Consider the following 22,818-nt stretch of genomic DNA (forward strand, 5'->3'; position numbering starts at 1 on the left):
TACTGATAATATAGACAATTTAATACATATTTTGTAAGTTATTATATGTATTGTATAATGTATTCTTACAACAAAGCAAACTAGAGAAAAGAAAATGTTATTAAGAAAATTATAAGGAAAATACATTTACAGTACCATACTGTATTTATAAAAAAAAAAATGTACAAGTGGACCCACACAGTTCAAACTGATGTTGTTCAAGGGTCAACTGTATATAATGAGCATTTATAAATCCATAACAAAAAGCCAAACATCATAAAATAAAAAACAACTTAAGTACATAATCATTTTCTAAAAGAATAAATACAAGTGAAAACATTTTTGTCTCACTGGCAACTAAATAAATATAAATTATACCACTAAAGAGATTACATATTTCACCTGCAAATTGGAAGAGATTTTAAAAATTTAACAAGGACTCTAGGAAAGGGGACTCTCACCTATTGTTACTAATTTCTACAAATTATGGGTGATGGTATAAGAATAGGTGTCAAAGGCCTTAAAAATATGTCTATTCTTGGATCCAAATTCCCACTTTTAGTAATTTACCCAAAGTAAAGAAGTTATCAAGTGGGACAAAATAGAGATTATATTTCATGGCCTATGGCTTGGACAGTACAATAGCAAGAAGCCTCATTTACAGAGAATGCTAAACTTATTCTCATGATAGATATATGTAATAACTCTAACTTCCTCTAACATCCTCTAACTCCATTACTTTAATCTTCTGGTGGCATGCCTTAAAACCTACTAAATTGGGTTGGATCACTATCACAAATGGAGCATATTATTCTTAACACTTCATTCTCTTGAGCTCATTCCTAAATAGCACACAGAAGATCCAGAGAACAGTAGATATGACTTACTACCAAGCTCATGACTCAAAAGAAAAGTCAGAAGCCATTAACAAAACCCAGATGTCACAGAAAAAAACATTAATTTGACCACATAGCAACTTTAAATGTCTGCATCACACAAAAAAATTCATAAACTACGTAAGAGATGTAATGAAAGATGGGGAAATGAAAGATGAAATGAAAGATGGGGAAAATATATTTGCCACATATATGCCAAAGACCAAATATTCTTAATATTCAAAAAGAGCTTACAGATCAATATAAAAAAGACCAAATCCCCAATAAAAAATGGTCAGAAGACTTTCACTGACTACTCAAATATAAATATACATTTCAAAGTTTTTCAGAAGAAATAAACCTTAACCATAGTTAAGCAAATGCAAATTAAAATTGTTAGAGGCCATTGTCTTTTTTTTTTTTTTAAGGTTTTATTCATTTATTTGACAGAGAGAGAGAGAACAAGTAGGCAGAGAGGCAGGCAGAGGGAGAGGGAGAAGCAGACTCCCCGCTGAGCAGGGAGCCCGATGCGGGGCTCGATCCCAGGACCCCGGGATCATGACCTGAGCCGAAGGCAGCGGCTTAACTGACTGAGCCACCCAGGCGCTCTGAGAGGCCATTGTCTAACTCTCAGAATAGCAAAGACCAAGCTTCATAGACCTTTGTGTTAATAATAGTGCACTGACACAGAATCTATCACACATCACTGATGGTTGTACAAGCTGATACAGTATCTGGAGGGTCAAGTCAAAAAAAGTTATTACTATTTAATATGAACACATGCTTTCATTCAGCAATTCCACCTCGACGAACTGATCAACAAATATATGCGTAATGCACATAAAGATGAAATAATTCATTGCAACATTGTTTGTACTAACAAAAGACTGGAAACAATCTAAACATTCATAAGCAATAGACTTCCAATAAATAATACATCTATACGATGATATATTACGAATTACTTAAAAAGAAAAGTTAGGTGTATATATGTATATGCTCATACAGAGTGATCTCAATGATCTATTTAAAAAAAAAAAAAAGAGGTACAGAAGCATGTACACAACTTGCTTCCATTTGTTTGTGTAAAACACATGGGCTTTTATCTGTATGGACTATCTGTAGAAGTATTTACAAGAAACTTGCTACTGATAGCAATAGCTAAGTTTTACAGATCACTTATAATGGTCCAGGCATTGTTCTAAATGGTTTACTTATATCATTTGATCATCAGAACAATTCTCTATGTTAGGTGAAATTATTATCCCCATTTTCCAGATGAGGAGACAGGCACAGAGAGGTTAAGCAATTTGCTAAATTCACATAGCTAGCAATTGCAAGCTGTGATTTGAACCCATATAGTCTATCTCCAGAACAGGGTTTTTAACCACTAAGTAATTTGCCTCTGGGGAAGAAAACATAGGGGTCAGGGTTGGGTGGAATGCTTTCCACTCCATTCTCTGTTGTTTTACCATGTGCATGTACTATGTTTTCAAAACATAATAATAAAAATTATTCAAAATATTATACAAATTCTAAAGCATATCTGGAAAAACAGGAGGAACCCCCCCCCCCATATTCTGATAATGTGTAATGAAGGAGGATTGGTCCCACCAGATGGTAATGCCTGCTATAAACATAGAAAAATTTAAACAGTGAAGAACTGACAGAAGAATTAACAGAAAGATCAGTGTAACAGAAAAAAAATAGCCTAGAAGTCAATCCTAGCCAAATAGGATTTAATATTTTTAAAAACATGAAAAAGTGGAAGGATTATTCAATCACTATCACTGGGTAAATTGATTATTTGGAGGAACATTCATTTATGATGTCATCTGACATAATATACTAAATATATTACAAATAAAGAAATAAATGTAAAACTGAAGCATAAAAATCAAGAAATATATGTATATGTATATATTTGTATATATATCTGCTCCTGGATGAGGAAGGACTTTCTTAACATAAAGCACAATGGAAGAAATACTCTGGAAAGGATAAGGCAATTTTGCCAACACCAAAATTCTAAAACTGCACATTTAAAATAGCATAAACAGAATGCAAGGCTATGAATTGGGAACCATTGTTCACAACAAATAAATTATTAGCATTATATACAAAACACAATTACAAATCAAAAAGTAAAACATTAAAACATTTGACCAAAAAAAAAAAAAAAAAAAGAGCAAAAGAAATTAATTGACCACAGAAGTAAAATACAAATCACACATAGCTCATTGAATTCTATCTTTGATGTGGATATAATTATTTTCCCATTTCATAGATAAAAACTGACACTCAGAGATTCAGTACCTGCCCAAGGTCACACAGACAAGAAGTCTTGAGCTGAGATCTGAACAAACTTATTTCGCTCCAAAGTCCATGCTTTTAATCCTGAGGCTCCCCTCTCTAGATACAGATGTGTATCCCTATAAAGATATATGATACAATAGCAAAACTGAAGAAAACACTGTTTCATGCATGTAACTGATGAATTGGTAGTTTCTCTAAGTATTTCAAAATAAGGTCATTATACCTAGTCAATTTAAGGATATATCTTTATCACTTTTCCTAATGAAACAGTCCAGTGGTATCCTTGTGAGAGTTTATGTTTGGGGAGTACAAATGGAAAAACAAGTGTAGATGTCTCAATGGGAAAAGACTAACCAAGTTTCAGATTGAATATTGCTCTGTCTACATAGCAGTTTCTCAGGAAGGCAGAGGCTGAGTACTAACAACTACCTAAGGAATTTTGAACCTGCAATAGCATCACCAGGCATGTATTATTACCAAGAAGGAACTGAAATTTTAATAATATTTGTAATATCTAATTTAAATTGTTCATTTGTTTGCATTATTTAAAATAATTTTGTAACCAGATAAAACCTGAGGGTGTTTCTGTTTAAAAGCTAATATCTAGGGGCATCTGGGATGCTCAGTTGGTTAAGTGTCCAACTCTTGATTTCAGCTCAGGTTATGATCTCAGAGTCATGAGATCAAGCCCAAATCAGGCTTCGCACTTAAGATTCTCTCACTCCCTCTACCTCTCTCCCCACAAAGAAAAAAAAAAAAAAAAGAAAGAAAGAAAGAAAAAGTTAATATCTATATTCTGAGTTAAATCAGCTTCCTTGTCAAATTGTGGGCCCAAAGTGCTAGTATTGCTGAAGTCAACCAACCGCTAGATAAGGAAAGATAACATCAGCTTTGGTAGCAAAGGTTATCGCTGAAGCGTCTATAAATTCTTGCCAAATCCGAGATCTATTTAAGTTTAAGATATCTTTTACTCTGCAAATGGCTCTCTTATGCTTCCTCCTTCATTTTGTCCAGGGTCACCAGTTTCCGTCAGCCTGGAATTCTCATCTGCTCTATGCCTCCTATTGCTTTCTTCTGTAGCTTCACTCCATGGTGATATGTATTTATGTATCTATATGTATCTATAGTCTCTCTATGTGTGTGTGTTAGACACACACAACTTTAACATTGTCTATTCCCAAATTCATAGGCGGTGTTGGGAAGGATAATCATCTTTACTCCAGAATCTACCACAATCACTATCTATGTAAAAGAGAGAAAGAAAGAGAGACTCTTTGTAGGTGACTGAACTGTTTAACCCTATCCACTATAACTCCAGTACATTTATTGGTGGATAAATGATTAAGCGGTAGGAATAAAGAAGAGGAGGGTATTAGTGCCAACTTTCAGCTTCAACTATAACTATTGCTGCCAACTGGCATGACTTCAAATACCCCTCACCCAGCAGATGGCATGAAAGTTGTATCAGTGGAAAATATGACACTGTTTAAAATGCATGCAATGAATTAGATATTAAAGAGTTGAACCTGGAAGTTTACATACGTTTTATCTCACAGTTATACCTCCACTAATAAAACTCTGCAGAATACAGAATATTATTAAAGTACCCACTTAGCTAGTATGTTTTAAGAACTTTAGATCAAGTTCTTGAAATATAGTATGAATATGACAGTATATATTTTTACAGATCAAATATACCAATATCCTATAAATAAGAGCTCAAAAAGAAAATAAAGAGCCATGGTGGATTTATTTTATTCCAGTACTAGAAAAACTCAAAGGAAATGGAAAAATAGAAATTATGGAAAGCATAGGCATTTTAATTCTTAAGCCAATGCACAGATATGAATCCTATTAAAAGTTATCTAATTATTTTATTTTCTCTTGGGTTCTTTAAAAGACTATGGTCCAAATGCTATTCTTGCTGCTGTAGGTTACACTGTCTTTTAAAATATCAGTATATTGTGTCAGACCTTTTCATCCATTTCATAAATATAAAATACAGTTCTGTTCATCATATGTTCATAGCAATGCCTTGATAAGAAGAGGACACTACCAAGGGTTTAATCTTAGCAAATGACGTCCTGGGTGGCACAAAATGGTCAATTTCAGAAGCACCAATGAGTTACGCTAGCACTTGGGCCCTCATCACTGGGGATTTTTTATTTGCGCACATTTGGTGTTATGTTTGAAATACCTGCCATTTGTAGAAACACTTACAAGTGGTCATACTCTATGCAAAATAATAAAACAGATGTTGCTGCTCGCTTACAATATGCCAAAACACACTTGGTCCAAGTAACAAGGGCCAAATTTCACCCTGGAAAGTCACAAGCTGCAGGGTCCCTAGTATTTCAGGATTCATCAAGGCTAATTACTTACCTCAATTCTACATTCTACCAAATGGAGAGCTTTAGGAATCTATAATTTTCATTATGTTAAGGCTTGGATAAAAAGAGCAATATGAGTTTAAAAACCAGAATGGCAGGGTAAAAATCAGTATGTAAAAAGGTGTTTTTCATTTTAAATATGCTGATTTTTTAAATACAAAATTCAGAATGTCTTAAAGGTAATAGGAAAAATAACCACCCCTGCCCCCCTTTCTCCTTTGCCATCAGGTTCTTGTGGTTTTTCCACAGTTATTTCTATGCCTAAGCAAATGAATATGTAATTTTCTCTTTTTTTAACCTAATAGGCTTTACTATATGGATTAGTCTATACTTTTCTTTTTCTACTAAACTTTTTTCAAAGACTGTTTCATGTCAGCACATAAAGAAAACTTTCTTTTTTCGTTGCATAATAGTCAATTGTATAGATATCCAATTAATTATTAAAATTCCCTATTGATGAATATTTAGATTGCTTACCATGTTATATCATTATAAATAAAGTGATATATAGAATACTTCTAGAGTAGGACTCTGCTTAGATCCTAATCCCCTTACGATATGGATTGAATTATTAGCAGAGAGGCACACTGTCATACTCGAAACCATTTCATCTGGTGACTGTATCTTTTATACCCTTTCTAACTTGAACTGGCAAGTATAACAGTAGTCTTCAATGAACATTGATGAAGAATGATGTGACATATTAATTTTTATTAAAATTCTAAGTGGCATTACCAATAATCAGAACATTGTGTCATTGGAAGATCTGTTTGGCCCTAATTGGAGAACTCAACTTGGCTTTCTTTGTATTGCCTGGGGGAAAGGAAGGAGGGAGTAAACTACATTAATTTTGGACTTGTGACACCAAGTTATGACTGACCTTCCCCATTTCAGAACTCTTTAGCATCAGTGTTAGGTGGGTTAGCATTTAACTCTTCTACGTTACTCCACAGAGACCTTAGCAAGCTACTATGGTTCAACTTTGGTTCACTTAGGCAGTAAAATAATTAATAATACTGAGAGGTTATTAAACTGTCTAAGGGACAAGGCCTAGAAAATAGAAACTAACGCCACACCAAGAGGGTCTGAAAGCAAAAGAATACCAACAAAACACTGTTACCACTGCCCCTGAAGACTCCCACAGCAGGCACCAGTGAATCTCCATCATCCCTTGACAGCATTTTTCAATCTTTCCTATCTGTTTCCCACACTAAGAAATATATTTGTATTTTATTCTAGTATACCCATATACATATAACTAAACCAATTTCATTAAAACAGGACTCGTCCCATCGTGCAACCCATTCTAATATCATATATTCCTTCCTACTTTATTTGTTTAATGCTGGTTACAACTTACTAAATTGATTTCAAGACCCACTAATAGATCAGGACCTCCAGTTTGAAAAACACTGCTCTAAAGAGATTGATTTAGACAACAGTGTCGCTATTGATAAGTGAACAAGCTTGTGGAGAGGCGAAGAGTAAAGAAAATAGAAGACCATTCTGTGTTTGGAAGGGGACAGGGTAGAAAGAATGGCAAATGAAGCTCGCACCTAATCCTTTATCAGCAGAATGAAACCAGCATGACTCTAATTTAATGCTATAACAAAGATCAACCCAGACACATTACCTCTCAGCACCAAAGCAGTACAAATCATGGTTTTTCAGACAAAAAATAAAAGGGGGCGGGATGTGGGGAGAAGGAAAGAAGGGAGGGAGGGAGGGAAGAGTAAGGGCAGTGCTTTACATGCTGTTTTTTCATATAATCCAGCAGCTCAAATTCAATATAACTGCTCTGAAAAATCTTCAATTATTTCAGAGGTAATATGTGCTTTCCTCATGCCCTTTTCAGCTTCGCTTTACAAGCTTCTTTCCCCCACCATTACTTAGGTTGGAGTCTGGTTGTCTGACATGAACTGTCAACGTACTAAGGGTCATAAAATTAAAAAGAGTAATCTTGTAGGATCCAGCTGCTTCCATACACATCCATCTGGATCCTAGAGTAAATTCTTCTCATACTGCATACCATGACATAAATCTAAACTCAATGTTGAAGTTATGTGTTGGGGCCCATGATGCACCCAACCTTGGGCTCAATTTGGTGATCTGTGGATGGATGACATTTTCCTCAATCTCTCCTCTTGTTCTCATCAAATGGTAACTACCTTTTTTCTGGGAACATTCAGCCTTCCTGCAAGGTTTCAGCCTTGGCATTTATTCCACTACAGTTCTAAAGTTAGTAGAGAAATAGAAACATTTCATTTCTTTGATTATGCCTCCACTCTTTCAAATTACTCCCAGGAAATGTCAATGCCAGAAGAAATATTTTGGAGACTGTTACTGAATTAAAATTGTGCAAAAGAGTGGCCTGTCTTAATGAAATTATCCAGGACACCCACATTGGCTGGTGAGTCCTCTTAGCCAAAGGAAAGCATTTCCTCCCTGGCTTTCCTGTTCAGAGGATAATCTAACCCTCACTGGCTGTCTGGGTGCCCTCAACAGTCCAGGAAAGGCCAGCTGGAATATCTAAGCTAATTACCATGCTCTGTGTGGCAGGTGTTGCTCACTATGATTTCTTCAGCTTTGGAGCAAAATTCCTGTGTTCTGTATCTATTTTTAGTCACATTTGTAATAATGGAATGAAAAATAAGTGACTTCTTGAACTTCTGTTATATGTCAGTCAGGGAGAACAAATATAGCTCACTCTGACAGTTACTAAGTTGGAGCTAAAGAATTTCTCAGCAGTTCAGGGGTGTGAATTTGCACATTCTTTAAGCTGGTTGTTTCCTGCGTGCTCTGTCTCTGCAGATAAAATGTGAAACATAGTGTGGAAGCGTATTTGGCATTCACAGGTGACAATTAGATTCTTGTAAGCCTAATTATAGCATAAAGGATTATCAGCAAAGGACTGGATTCCTAAATGTAATGGGTGGTGAGGCTGTGTCATCACCATGAAAACTCCCCTCTAACTTCACCTCATCCCAACCGCATAAACCCCAACCTCACAATGTGTGCTGAAAGGACAGTATTACAAAACACAAAAATTATCAGATTTCGGGATCAAAAAGAAATCATGGTGGGGCGCCTGGGTGGCTCAGTCAGTTAAGTGCCTGAATCTTGATTTCATCTCAGGTCATGATCTCAGGGTCATGAGATTGAGCCCTGCATTGAGCTCCATGCTGGGTGTGGAGCCTGCTTGAGATTCTCTCTCCCTCTCCCTCTGCCCCTGCCCACATGCACTCTCTTTCTAAGAAAAGAAAAGAAAAGAAAAGAAAAGAAAAGAAAAGAAAAAGAAAACATGGTACACACAAAAAGTGTGTTTTCCTTAAAAAAACAAAGTAAATAAATGTAAATTGCTTCTAAATGTTACTTCTAATTCTTCTTTAAATCCATAAATAAAATGTTAAACCTATTGTTTCCTGATGTGATTTTGTTTTGCCTAACATTCTTTTATGTTGTCATCACTGTCTGATTTCACTAAATATCAGTTCGTCTATTTTACTTTACCAAATTATTTTGAATGAAATCATTCAATAGGCAGCATTTTAAGAGAATAATTAATAGCTCATAATAAAGGTTTCCACTTCATGTCAGGGAATATCTATTTTGTAATTATGATTTCATTACTTCTGTTGTACTGGTTTAATACTCAATGTTTGAGAGTATCTAAGATATGATACTTGTATGACTTTTGTCCACAAATACGTAGTATCGACATTTGTCTCATGTAATCAAATTCAATTTCATTTTTAAGTTCTTGCCTCTATTTATTATTATCTCTCCTTAGTTAAGTTAAATACATGATTTTCTATGTTTAAAGACTGAGACGATAAGCTTCATTTAGTTTTTGTCCCCAGAAAGCATTGGAACTAATCCTATTCTTCACACACTATTTACCTCAGTCCAAGACTTCCAGGTCACCTTTCACAACCTGTAATAATTATACACATGTCTGAAGACCCCTTAATCATATTCAATCTCCGACCCCTCCAAAACATTCTAAGCAATGCTCCTAAGGACCTCTGCAACTTGCAGCTTAGTATCAGTAAAATATCCTTCACCCTCAGACTCATGACTGAGTATTTACTTCACTTTTTGCTGAAACTGAAATTGGGCACTACCCTGAGAACTATTCCTATAGCCCGCTTAAGTGGTGGCCTTTTTTCCTCCAATGCTGTATATACTTCATGACCTGGAAGGAGGGTAAGTGTTCTCCTTGTTTGGGGTATTAAGGGTATTATGTTAAGGCTTTAATATGAATTTGGGAAGGGATATGGTTCAGTTCATACAAGTGGTCAAATTTAACATCACCAAAAATGGGACTAATTGACAGCTTATGCCTCTTGATGTGATGCAGTAAAAGTACATATCACTTATGTAGCATTTTTGCCCCAAGTGCTAACCAAATTAATCATGAGGAATCAATCAGATAAATGAAAGTGAGGAAGATTCTAAAACAACTTGCTGGCACTACTCGGAAGTGTCCAGCTCATGAAAGACAAAGAAAGGCTGAGGAAGCTTTCAAAATGAAGGGAACACTTCCACATTAAAGGGCACTCAAGAACACAACAACTAGATGCATTTTAAGAACCTTAGTTGCTAGAGGGACATTGCTGGAACCATTAGCAAGTTTGAATACAGACTGTCTTTTAGATAATAACATCATACCAATGTTATAACAATGTCAAATTTCCTGAATTTTATAACTGTATAATGGTTATGGGCTGTTTTTGCAAAATAGATGGAGAAATAATAATATGCAATAGATATGTAGAAAGATAAAGCAAATCTGATAAAAAATGTCAACAATTGATAAATCTAAGGGTAATGTTCTTGCAACTTTCCTATAAATTAAAATTTTTTAATATGAAAAGTTTTTTTAAAAGGAGACACCCCAAAATATGGAAGTAAATAATGCAGGCAGCTTCACTGCCCCACAAAATCTCACTAGAAGTGATTTTTAAATAGTATAAATCCACAAGGACAGAGAGATCAGCAGATGTAACAGGACTTGGGAAACAGAGAAGCAGATGGATGCATAGTAATTGACTTAACAGATCCAAAAAGCTGAATCTTAAGCCAGTGGTGGGTATAGCCAGCTCGTTTACACTACAGAATCCCCCAAGAGCCCCAGACTTTGGCAGTGCCAGCTACCTCCGAGGATGACACTAAACAAAAGAAGTGGTTGTGTGACTATTTAAGAAGCAAATCTGCAGTTCTCTTCCCCAATTGCAGCCCCCTAACTACTCTCCCACCCAGCAGAAGACTCAAGCTTTTTCCCATGGAGAGGATAAGGCAGAGGGTGTCTGGAATGGGAATTCCAGGCATCCTGAGAGCAGGAAGATGTTACTAAAAACAAGAAAGAGATTAAGTTGACATGCATACAAGTCCTTTCTTCTTCAAGCTCGTACCCAGGACAGTTCATTACATTTTGACTCAGCATACTTTTTTAATTCATTCAAAACTTTAAAAAAAAAAAATCAGAAGAAATCACTAACCAGAGAAAAACAATTTAAAGATTTTATTTATTTATTTGACAGAGAGAGAGACGCACGAGAGGGAACACAAGCAGGGGGAGTGGGAGAGGGAGAAACGGGCTTCCCGCCGAGCAGGGAGCCCGATGTGAGGCTCGATCCCAGGACCCTGAGATCATGACCCGAGCTGAAGGCAGTCGCTTACCAACTGAGCCACCCAGATGCCCCGCGGAAAACAATTTAAAAGCATTACTGGCAACCCTAAAAGTCACTAAATCCACAGAATTTATTAGTAAGTTTTGTTAAACTTTAAAGTCACTGTCATGCTATGTAAACTGTTCCAGAATGTTTATTAAAAAATGAGTAAAGGACTTGAATAGGAATTTCTCCAAAGAAAACATACAAATGGCCAAGAGGTAGATTAAAAATGCTCAACTTCAGTAAGCATTGGGGAAATGCAAATCAAAATCACATGATCACCTCACACCTGTTAGGATGACTATTTTTTTTTTTTAAGTTAATAGGTGTTTGGGAGAATGTGGAAGGCCCTTGTACACTGTTGGTGGGAAAGTAAACTGTTGGTGGGAAAGAAAATAGTATGGAGTTTCCTCAAAAAATCAAAGATAGAATTACCATATGATACAGCAATCTCTCTCTGGGTATTTATCCAAAAGAACTGAAATCAGAATCTCAACGAGATATGTGTACTCCTATGTTTATTGTAGCATTATACATAATAACCAAGATATGGAAATAACCTAAATGTCTACTGATGAAGGAATGGATAAAGAAAATGTGGTATATACACACAGTGGAATATTATTTAGCCTTAAAAAAGGAAGAAATTTTGTCATATGCTACAAGATGGATGAACCTTGGCAGTATGCTAAATCACATGATCCAATCACAGAAGGACAAATGTTACATGATTCCACTTATATGAGGTATCTAAAATAGTCAAACTCGTAGAAGCAGGGAGTAGAATGGTAGTTGCCAGGCACTGGGAGGAGGGAGAAATTGGGGTAGCTGTTCAACAAGTATAAAGTTTCAGTTATGCAAAATGAATATATTCTAGAGATCTGCTGTACAACATCATACCTATAGTTACTAATACTGTATTATACATTTAAAAATTTGTTGAGTTTTGATCTAATGTTAAATGCTCTTACCACCACCACAACAAAAATCAGTCACCTGAGTTTTATTTTACCAAACATATAAGCTAAATAACAACCGTTTAAAAAGATAAAACAAAAATAAAACCACAATCCATTATCACCATAAACATAGTTGTGAAAATAAATCAAAATCTATTAAATCAAATTATTTAGCACAACATTAAAAGAATGACACCCTTGGCAAGCAGAGCTTATTTCATGAAAACAAAGATGGTTTAAGAATAGACACTTATTAATATAATAATCCCTATTAATAGGTCAAAAAGAAAAGTTCAGACTAATTGGGTTGACATGTCTAAAGTCATTTGATAATTTTCAACAAATACTCCTGATTTTCAAGAAACTGATCTCCTAATAAAATAATAAGAGCAGAATACTTCCTTAACATGATATAGGAGACATATTTTACCCCAGAAGCCAACCTCATATATAACTGAGAAACATATACAGAATTACTCTAAAGTGCAGTACAATGCATAGGTGAGATGCATACAGATACTACTATTGCTTGACGCTATCTGGAACTTTTGATGACACAATAAAATAATTTGGTCAGAAGTTTAATAAATTGAAAGGTTGTCCACCTAGAAAACTGAAATGAATCAACTGAGGAAAAACTTTAGAGTATCAATAGAATACATGAATGTGGGCTGTTACAAAAATAATAGTCTTTTTAAGTATGAAGAATATTCATTTAGAAAATGTAATAGATGAAACTTTATTAGCACAAGAAAATTTAGCATATGTAGAAATAAACATTTGAAAATGTTTGCAGGATCTATATTGTGTAAATGACTAAATATTTTTCAGGAACATAAAAAGAACCTGACTAAATGGAAAGACTTAATATGGTAAATATTCCAATCTCTTTCAAATTAATGTGTTGTTCTAATGAATTTCAACTTAACCTCTGGTAATTTTTTTAAAAAAATTGAAAAAGTGGTTCTAAAGTTCATTCATCTAAAAGAATAAACTGAAGAGGCAAAAGAATTTATATGAAAGTAATGAGGAAATCTTTTTCATCAATTAAAACTGAGTACAAATTTAGTAGATAACATGAGGACAAACAGAATGAGTGAACTATCACAGAAATCAGAAGCAGACAATATTTTAAGTCAGAATTTAACATAAGATAAGAGTGGAATTGTGAATCAGTAGCAAAAGAACATTTTCTCAACAGTGATGCTGGAATAATTGCCTAATGTTTAGATATTTAAAAACTAGTTTCTCACTTACAGCCTCACTCAAAACACAGTCCAGGTAAGTTAAAGAATTGACAGTATTAAGTGAATAAAAATAAAGAGAAAAACTTATAAAAGAGGTCAATGGAGGGGCGTCTGGGTGGCTCAGTAGGTTAAGCGTCTGCCTTCGGATCATGATCCCAGGATCCTGGGACTGAGCCCCATGCCCCCGGGGCTCCCTGCTCAGTGGGGAGACTGCTTCTCCCTCTGCCTACCACTCCCCCTGCTTGTGCTGGCTCTCTCTTTCTCTCTCTCAAATAAATAAATAAAATCTTAAAAAAAAAAGAGGTCAATGGAAATAAATGTGAATATGCACAAAGCACAAGGGAAAACAGGGTTCCCTAAGTAGAATTTAATTGAAGGAAGGGATGCTAAATGAAAAGATTGGTAGATTTCATTACAAAATAATTAAAATCTTTTATATATCAAGAGCCATTATAAATAACATAAAAGACAGATGACCTAAAGGAAAATATATATTTTTTTCAAGAAATATGTAAATGTCTTTAATTTATGAAGAACTCACCAAACAAAACGTCAAATGAATAAATAAGGAGCAACACTTTAGAAAAGGGATAATAGGGGGCGCCTGGGTGGCTCAGTCGTTAAGCGTCTGCCTTTGGCTCAGGTCATGATCCCAGGGTCCTTGGGATCAAGCCCTGCATCGGGCTCCCTGCTCTTCGGGAAGCCTGCTTCTCCCTCTCCCACTCCCCCTGCTTGTGTTCCCTCTCTCGCTGTGTCTCTGTCAAATAAATAAATAAAATCTTTAAAAAAAAAAAAAGAAAAAGAAAAGGGATAATAGACACAAAAGAAGAAAGGCAAGTGTCTGGTAAACATAAGAAATTTTCCCTTTTACATTGAAATACTAATTTAGTCTACCAGGTTTATGAATATCTGTATATATACACCTATCCATCTATCTATAGCCAAGATTGGCAGAAATGCAAGGCAACTTCTACTTTTATAATATATTATTTAGAGTGGGGATTGTAAATCTTTTTTGTAAAAGGCAAGACAGTAAATATTTCCAACTTTGTGGATTATATGGTCTCTGTCACAACTACTCAACTCTATTATAGCACAAATGCGTAGACAAATAGACATGAATGTGTTCTAATGAAACTTTATTTGAAAATAAAGGCAATGGGCCAGATCTCTTGAAAGCCATAAAAATATGCATATCCTTTGATCAAGCAATTTCCTTCTAGGAATGTATTTTATACAAGCCATTATGCTTATGAGTATTGATAGTCATCAGATTATTTAATGTCTAACCACATGGTTTTAAATAAAGAAGTTATGCTTCACAATGGATGATTATGTCATATCCCAAAATTATGTCACAGAAAAATACTGATATCAGAAAATATCTATAACCAATTGAAAAAAAGTTGGTTTCCATAGATTATATACAATACGACTCTATGTCTTCATACATTCATACACACACACACACACACACACATTGTAAAGATTAAAGAACAGAATTGCAAATCACACTGCCTGAATTAAAATTCAGGTACCACTCTGGAAAACAGTATGGAGGTTCCTCAAAAAGTTAAAAATAGAACTACCCTATGATCCAGCAATTGCACTATTAGTTATTTATCCAAAGGATAAAAAAAAAGTACTAATTCAAAGGGATACAGGCACCCTGATGTTTATAGCAGCATTATCTACAATAGCCAATATGGAAACAGCCCAAGTGATTCATCGACTAATGAATGGATAAGGAAGATGTGGCATATATTCACAATGGAATATTACTCAGCCATAAAATAGAATGAAATCTTGCCATTTGCAACAACATGGATGGAGCTAGAGTATTATGCTAAGTGAAATAAGTCAGTCAGAGAAAGACAAATACCATATGATCTCTCACTCATGTGGAATTTAAGAAACGAAACAAACAGCAAAGGGGGAAAAAAGAGAAAGAGGCAAACCAAGAAACAGACTCTTAACTATAGAGAACAAATTGAAGGTTGTCGGGAGAGGAGGTGTGTGGGGGGCAGTGGGTGAAATAGATGATGGGGATTAAGGCAAGCACTTGTGATGAGTACCAGGTGTTGTATGGAAGTGTTGAATCACTATATTGTACACCTGAAACTAACATTACACTGTAAACTAACTGTAATTTAAATAAAAACTTTAAAAAATTCAGGTACCATAACTTCCTGTATGAATTTGGTCAAGTCATTTAACTTCTCGAAGCCTCAATTTCCTCATCTGTGAAATGCAAAGAGGAATCGTGCTAATGAAGTGTCATGAGAATTAGAGACAATACACTAAATACCTAGAATAACTCAATAAATTGTATATATATCTGACTTGCATACAATGTGTATATATTATTTTGTAATTATATGAAAATGTTAAAATTTTACATTTGAGAATTTCATACGCCACTTTCAATATCATAGTAAAGTAAAATTGTCTATTAGTAAATACCATTTTCAAGAATTCAGTCAATTCTGAGGAGCATTGAGCTGGTCCAAAAAGCAAAATTTAGATCTGATTTTAAAGAAGCAATATCAGAGACTGCTAATGCCCTTTTCCTTCAGAGGAAGACATTTGGAGATGTTTTTATCTCAAGTGAGAGATGTGGATCTTGAGCTAGTAGCATCTTGTCTCATTGGGAACTAGCAGTCAGAGTAACCTGGCCTAAGGCAGGGACGTGAAATGTTCACCAGCTTCAAGAGCTTATGCCCTGGCAGGAGATGCATCTGAAAGCAAATCAATGTGATCCTTGCTTCTTATTTGAATAAACCAGTAGATACAAGCAGTTTCTCTAGGATTTGAGTCTAGAAATGTTCTCCCTGCATGACAGACTCCTTCTTTTTCCCTGACTATACTTTTATTTCAAACCAAGCAATTTATCTCTCCTGTCTTTCTGGGATATCTGAAGAATGAGCAATTAAAACTCAGGTAAAATCCAGGGGAGCTACCTAAAGTTCCAGTAAGTAGTTTCCCCCTCACTGGATAGCTTTTCTCCTCTTCTCTTCCTTTTCTCTTCTCTCTCTTTCGCACTCTCTCTCTCTCCTCTCCCTCTTTCTCTCCAGACTCAGGACTGTTCTTTAATCACTGAAAGATTAAATATCCATCCTAATACGTTTCATTCAGATCAGCAAAAGTTCTGCATTATAAACCCATACTTCTGCACATCACAGTGGTCTTACTCCCTTACTGCCTCTACTCCAGAACGTTCCAAGCTTCCTTCAAATCATACCTTCCCATCATGGAATCCCAATACCTGAATTCACTGCAACAGTGCAGGCATGTGACAGATTCTGCAGTCAACACAGCTGCATGAGACCTTGATTCAGATAGTAGTTTAAATAGGAGATAAGAGAATTCAGGGCCCCAGTTTAGCTGGGGTGGGTGGAGGGAAAAGCAGTGTGGTTTGGGGGCAGTCACAGCAATTGTTCCATGTTCTTTAGCAATGACAGCTTCTTGACCCCGCTGTAGCAACAGCTCCGTCTCCAGGCATGGTTTTGGAGGTGTCTCTAGGACCCCAGCCTGGAGTCTGTTCCTCCAGCTCTTCCTGTGATTCTTCCAGCCATGTAAGCCTCCCTACTTACAATGATTGGAGTAGATGCTTATGATCTTCAACAAAGACTCTTCCTATGACTCACCTTACAAGGCTTTGTTTGCATTTCTTGGACTTTATTCATAAGAGATTTGGAAAAAACACTGAGAAGTTTTAAAAGACTGTATCAAGTCCAGCAGAAAAAATATGAATGGGCAGAAAAGGCCATTATAAAATTCCAGTGACCCATCATATTATGATGTGTCAATGTAGGTTCATCAATTGTAACAGATGTACCACTCTGGTGGGGGATGTCAATAATGGGGGGAGGCTATGCATTCTGGGGAGTACGGAACATTTCAATTTTGCTGTGAACCTAAAACTGCTCCAAAAGTCTTTAAAAAAATGAACATTGCTGTTCATTGCCAAATCAGAGTATATTGGACTAGGTCTTTCTAAAGATATAAACGTGGATAAAAATGGCCCCTACAATTATAGGTCATAAACACAAAAAGACAATACAAATCATAAGGATAACTATACATCACATGAGTTATCTCATTTTGTTTTCAACTAACCGTATAAGGTGATTACTGTTACCTCTATATTACTGATGAGGCTTACAGAGATTGAGGGACTTGCCTGCAATCACAATGCTAACGAGTGGCCACGATAGGATTTAAATACAAATTTGACCATAGCACCTGAGCCCTAAGACACCTCACAGCAGCAAATCACATAGAAGTTCATTTACTTATTCAATGAATAGTTATGGACTCTGTCCGCTCTCATGCTAGGGATCTCCATAATAGTTTAACTCACAAAAATAGGAAGTCAGAGAAACAAAGGCATGATCAGTGACTAGGGGCAGAAGTGAGAACCTGATGTGAAGACCGGCACAAGTCAATGTTTCCATACATATGCAAGGGATTCAATGGAATCAAATACGCTCAAGTGCCTCTAGGCTCCAGACATCTGTTTGGAGTTGAGAAGAGAGAAATGATCCATTTCTGCCACTGTCTGTGTTAGTCACTTGCTGTGGCCTCAGCACCAAACTTCAAATGTATTTGTGTGAGGAAGGGAGAAAGCAATTTCTGAGCTAATTCCATATGGTAAATTTATAGTAATGGAATGAATAAATTCTGTGCAGGGGGCATCAGAAAGGAGTAGTGAGAGGTCAGAAACATTTCAAAGAAAAAATAACTGAGCCTTGAAGAACAAGTAATCTTTTATAATGAGTTTTTTAGATCAATCTGCCCTAGTTATCCTACTTGAATTTCTTGAGGCATTGAATCTATGAATACAATGTAAGAGTGAATATTGCTAGGTAAATCTTTCAAAACTGGAAATTCTTATGTATGTCTTTCCCATTTTGCTTCAGTATTTATATAAAGTACTTGTTATATATGTCCTCATTCTGTGAAGCTTCAAAGTATTTCTGTGTGTATATATATACATGTATAAGCATATACATACATATATACAAACATTTGAATAAACATATAAGCATGCATAGGCATTGCATTTACATACATATTTACATACATATATACACACACGTAAATACATACATAAAATTATCCCAACCCCAGCATTTTTGCAAAATGTCATGTGGCATTGATAATACCAATATTAGTACTAAATGTAGAAGCCCATAATAGTGAAATTTCCCCTCCTAGTCTGCTTCCAGTCTTGGTTGAAGCAGGCATTGCCCATTGGTATTCCTATCGTTTCTAGCTTCCATGCCCTGCTCACTTCCCTCTTTCCTCAACCAAATCTTGATAGAAAATGATTCCAATAAGCTGGGACTTGGAAGGCACAGTGACAGATGAGTTTTCACACACACATATACAGAAATAGTCTTCATGTTTCCTTGGGAAAATATATATTGGACATATTTTTCAAAGAACTTTAAGAATTTCCACAGCAAGTATTGCATCCTAGGGAAGAATATAGTGGCAGCCCATCCATTCCCACTTCACAGATGAAGAACGAGGCAGAGGAGAGTTACAACAATAGCTCAAAATCATGCACAATGTCAAGAAATTGGAAGTGGTGCCCATGGTTCCCAAATCTGAAATTATCTCTTTTTCTCTCTGTTATCAAACACTAATTTTTAAGGTTGCTGAATACATAGATAAGAAAAACATTCTGTTGGCTAAATTCATGCTTTACTTGACAGACAAATGTTAAAAATACTTGAATTTTTTTTTTTTTTTTTTTTGCTTTTGATACAAGAAGTTATTCTAACTAGTAAAGGCTTAATCCCAGGTACTTTCTCCTTTGTAAACTTTTACATTGATGTAAAGGACCAGTCAGTTGATTTTGTCAACTTCAGAAAAACCACTGCCTTGCTTGATCATGAAACTATGGTAATTCTTTGGAAATATTTTTTGCAGGCTTATTAACATTTTTTTATGACAAGCAATAAAATATTTCTTAGACATTTGGCCCATCTCACATTTATGAGTCATATGTTTATCCTAGGTTCTGTCACTTGATGTTCATCCTTGTGGGGCTTCAGGTTATCTGATGAATATATGATAATATAGGCAGACTTGATTGGGAAAAGGTGCAAAAATGACACCAGATTGCAGAACACCTTGGTAGTGTCAGGAAAGTTTGTCAAAAAGGTCAAAATTATAACAAGATTGACGTAAGCATGTGGGCAGGTTACCCCTGCCACTCATCAGCTACAATGAGGGCTGACTTGGGAATGGTTCCCATATTGCCTAGTGTATTAGTTTGCAAAACAAAATACCATGTAACAAAATACCACAAACTGGGCAGCTTACACAACAGAAATTTATAGTCTCACAGTTCTAGAGGTAGAAGTCCAAGATCAAGGTATTGGCAGCGCTGGTTCCTTCTAAGGGCAGTGAGGAAAGGATCTGTTTCAGACCTCCCCTAGCTTTTGGCAATGCTTAGCATTCCTTGGCTTCTGTTGCATCTCTGCCTTCATTTCTGTATAGATTCTCCCCATGTGTGTGTATCTTTCTGTAAATTGTCCCTTTTTATAAGGATACCAGTAAAATTGGACTAGAAGGTCCACCCTACTCTAGTATGAATTCATTTTAATTAATTACATCCACAATGACCCTCTTTCAACTAAGGTCACATTCTGAGGTAACAGGGGTCAGGACTTTAACATATGAATTTTTAAGAAACCACAATTCAGCCTATCATAGCTAGGGATAGAACTCATGGTCCAAACGAAATGCCTAATAGATGTGACTTAGGTGCTGGCTGAATTTTTTCCCAAGTCTACAAAGAAGGCAAGGACCTTTGGTCTAGTGCCAGGGGATCAACTAGTGTCATACAAAGAGGAAAAAAATGCCTTGAGACCACAATAAATGTGTGGCCCTGGTCAGTTTAGGTAGATGAAGTAGCATGTAGACAATTTAGCAGGTAACATCATCACCATTGGAATTACCCAGATGCATGACCTCTTAAAGTGGTTCAGACCTCATTTATTTATAAGATAGAAAAATGTTATTGTTGCTTAGGGAGCAGTAAAAGTCTCTTGATAAGATGTGAAGAAACTGTTCAGAATCCCCTGGAGCAATGTGATTTTTGAAAATGATGAATGGAGAATGTGCCACTCCCTCATCCTGGTGTCCAGGAAAAGGGTCCTGTAAATGGGACCAAGCATGTGGTAAATAAAAATAACACATATTCTCCTTTGAATTTCATAGACTTTAAACGTACAAATCTGTATTTGTTTTCTGTTGCTGCATAACAAAGCATTAAAACAATACTCATTTTTCATCTTACAGGCGTATAGGCCAAAAGCCCAGCACAGCATGGCTGTGTTCTCTGCCCAGGATCTCACAGGCACCAGCCAGGGCTGCAGTTTTGATCTGGGGCTCAGGGTTCTATTCCAAGCTCACTGGTTGTTGGCAGAATTCCTCTCAGGCTTCCCACATGGCCTCCTCCATCTCTGAGCCAGCAACAGTATACTGACTTACCAATGTTTTCAATTCCTCTGGCTTCTCTGTTGCTTCCTCTTTGGTTTCTAAAGGACTTCAGTGGCCATATGCACCCCAATGTTCATAGCAGCAATGTCCACAATGGCCAAACTGTGGAAAGAGCTGAGATGCCCTTCAACAGATGAATGGATAAAGAAGATGTGGTCCAGGGGCGCCTGGGTGGCTCAGTTGGTTAAGCGACTGCCTTCGGCTCAGGTCATGATCCTGGAGTCCCGGGATCGAGTCCCGTGTCGGGCTCCCTGCTCAGCGGGGAGTCTGCTTCTGCCTCTGACCCTCCTCCCTCTCATGCTCTCTGTCTTTCATTCTCTCTCTCTTAAATAAATAAATAAAAAATCTTTAAAAAAAAAAAAAAAAGATGTGGTCCATATATACAATGGAATATTAATTACTCAGCTAACAGAAAGGATGAATACCCAACTTTTACATCAACATGGATGGGATTGGAGGAGATTATGCTAAGTGAAATAAGTCAAGCAGAGAAAGTCAATTACCATATGGTTTCACTTATTTGTGGAACATAAGGAATAGCATAGAGGACATTAGGAGAAGGAAGGGAAAAAGGAAGGGGGAGAAATCAGAGGGGGAGATGAACCATGAGAGACTATGGACTCTGAGAAACAAACTGAGGGTTTTAGAGTGGAGCGGGGGGGATGGGTTAGCCCAGTGATGGGTATTAAGGAAGGCATGTACTGCATGGAGCACTGGGTGTTATACGAAAACAATGAATCATGGATCACTACATCAAAAACTAATGATGTATTATATGGTGACTAACATAACATAATAAAAAAAAAAGAAATGCCAAACCTCAAAAAAAAAAAAAAAAAAGGACTTCTGTGATTACATTGGGACCATCTAGAAAATCCAAGATAATCTTATTTTAAAGTCATCTGATTAGTTACCTTAATTAAATATGCAAAGTCCCTTCATAGTAATACCTACGTTGGTGTTTGAATAACTAGGAAATGGGAATGATGGGGGACATCTTTAAAATTCTGCCTCCCACAAGATCAAAAAATCTCAAACCAAAGACATTAATATGCAGCTAAGTGATACTCAAACTTGTCTTAAGCAACTATGGAGAGAGGGTGAAACATATTTGTCAAAAAACTTTTTTTAAAAGAGTGAAAAAACTGCTAACCATCTTGATTTTTGCCTTGATCCTGGTTTAAAATTTTTTTTTTAAGATTTATTTTAGAGAAAGAGCAAAAGCAGAAGGGGAAGAGGGAAAGAGAATCTCAAGCAGTCATGATCTCAGGGTCATGAGATTGAGCCCTGTGGAGCACAGGAATAGCATGGAGGACATTAGAAGGAAGGGGAAAAGGAGCACAGGGCTCAATCTCATGACCCTGAGATCATGACCTGAACCAAAAACTTAACCAACTGTGCTATTCAGATGCCCCAACTTGATCCTGGTTTTAAAGTGCTTTGAGTGATGAACTGAAGGTTAATTGGGAAGACAGTTTAGATCTGGAAAGTCTTCACACATAATGATGCTAATTGGGGTAGGTAATCTAATCTCTGAGCCTCAGTTCCCTCATCAGATAAAAAGTGAATAATATTAATGTTATATAGGACTGTTGTAAGAATCAAATTAGATAATTTCTATAAAGTGTTTTTTTAAACTGTAAAGCCTAAAGCAAATGTGAATTGTTAAGATTATCATAAAAAGTTTTAGCTTACTTCAGAAAGAACCAGAATTTTCAACCATTCCTTCCATGAAATTGAATAATCATCTTAAAGGGCAAATGAAATCTGAAAACCAAGAAATCCAAACTTCAGTAGAAACTTGTCTAACATTCATGTTGGGATATTTCTGTGAATGCATAAGTGTGTGTGTGTGTGTG

At 36.1% G+C, this 22,818-nt stretch overlaps 1 long non-coding RNA gene across 1 annotated transcript in view; it reads right to left on the minus strand.

Annotated features, from left to right (window-relative positions):
* LOC118001390 overlaps nucleotides 1–22,818 on the minus strand; it is a 125,919-nt gene that overhangs the window by 45,427 nt on the left and 57,674 nt on the right. The window lies entirely within an intron of this gene.

The sequence above is a fragment of the Mirounga leonina genome, unplaced genomic scaffold (genome assembly GCF_011800145.1).
Source record: "Mirounga leonina isolate KUSES-001 unplaced genomic scaffold, KU_Mleo_1.0 Mir_53, whole genome shotgun sequence".
In the NCBI taxonomy this organism is placed as follows: domain Eukaryota; kingdom Metazoa; phylum Chordata; class Mammalia; order Carnivora; family Phocidae; genus Mirounga; species Mirounga leonina.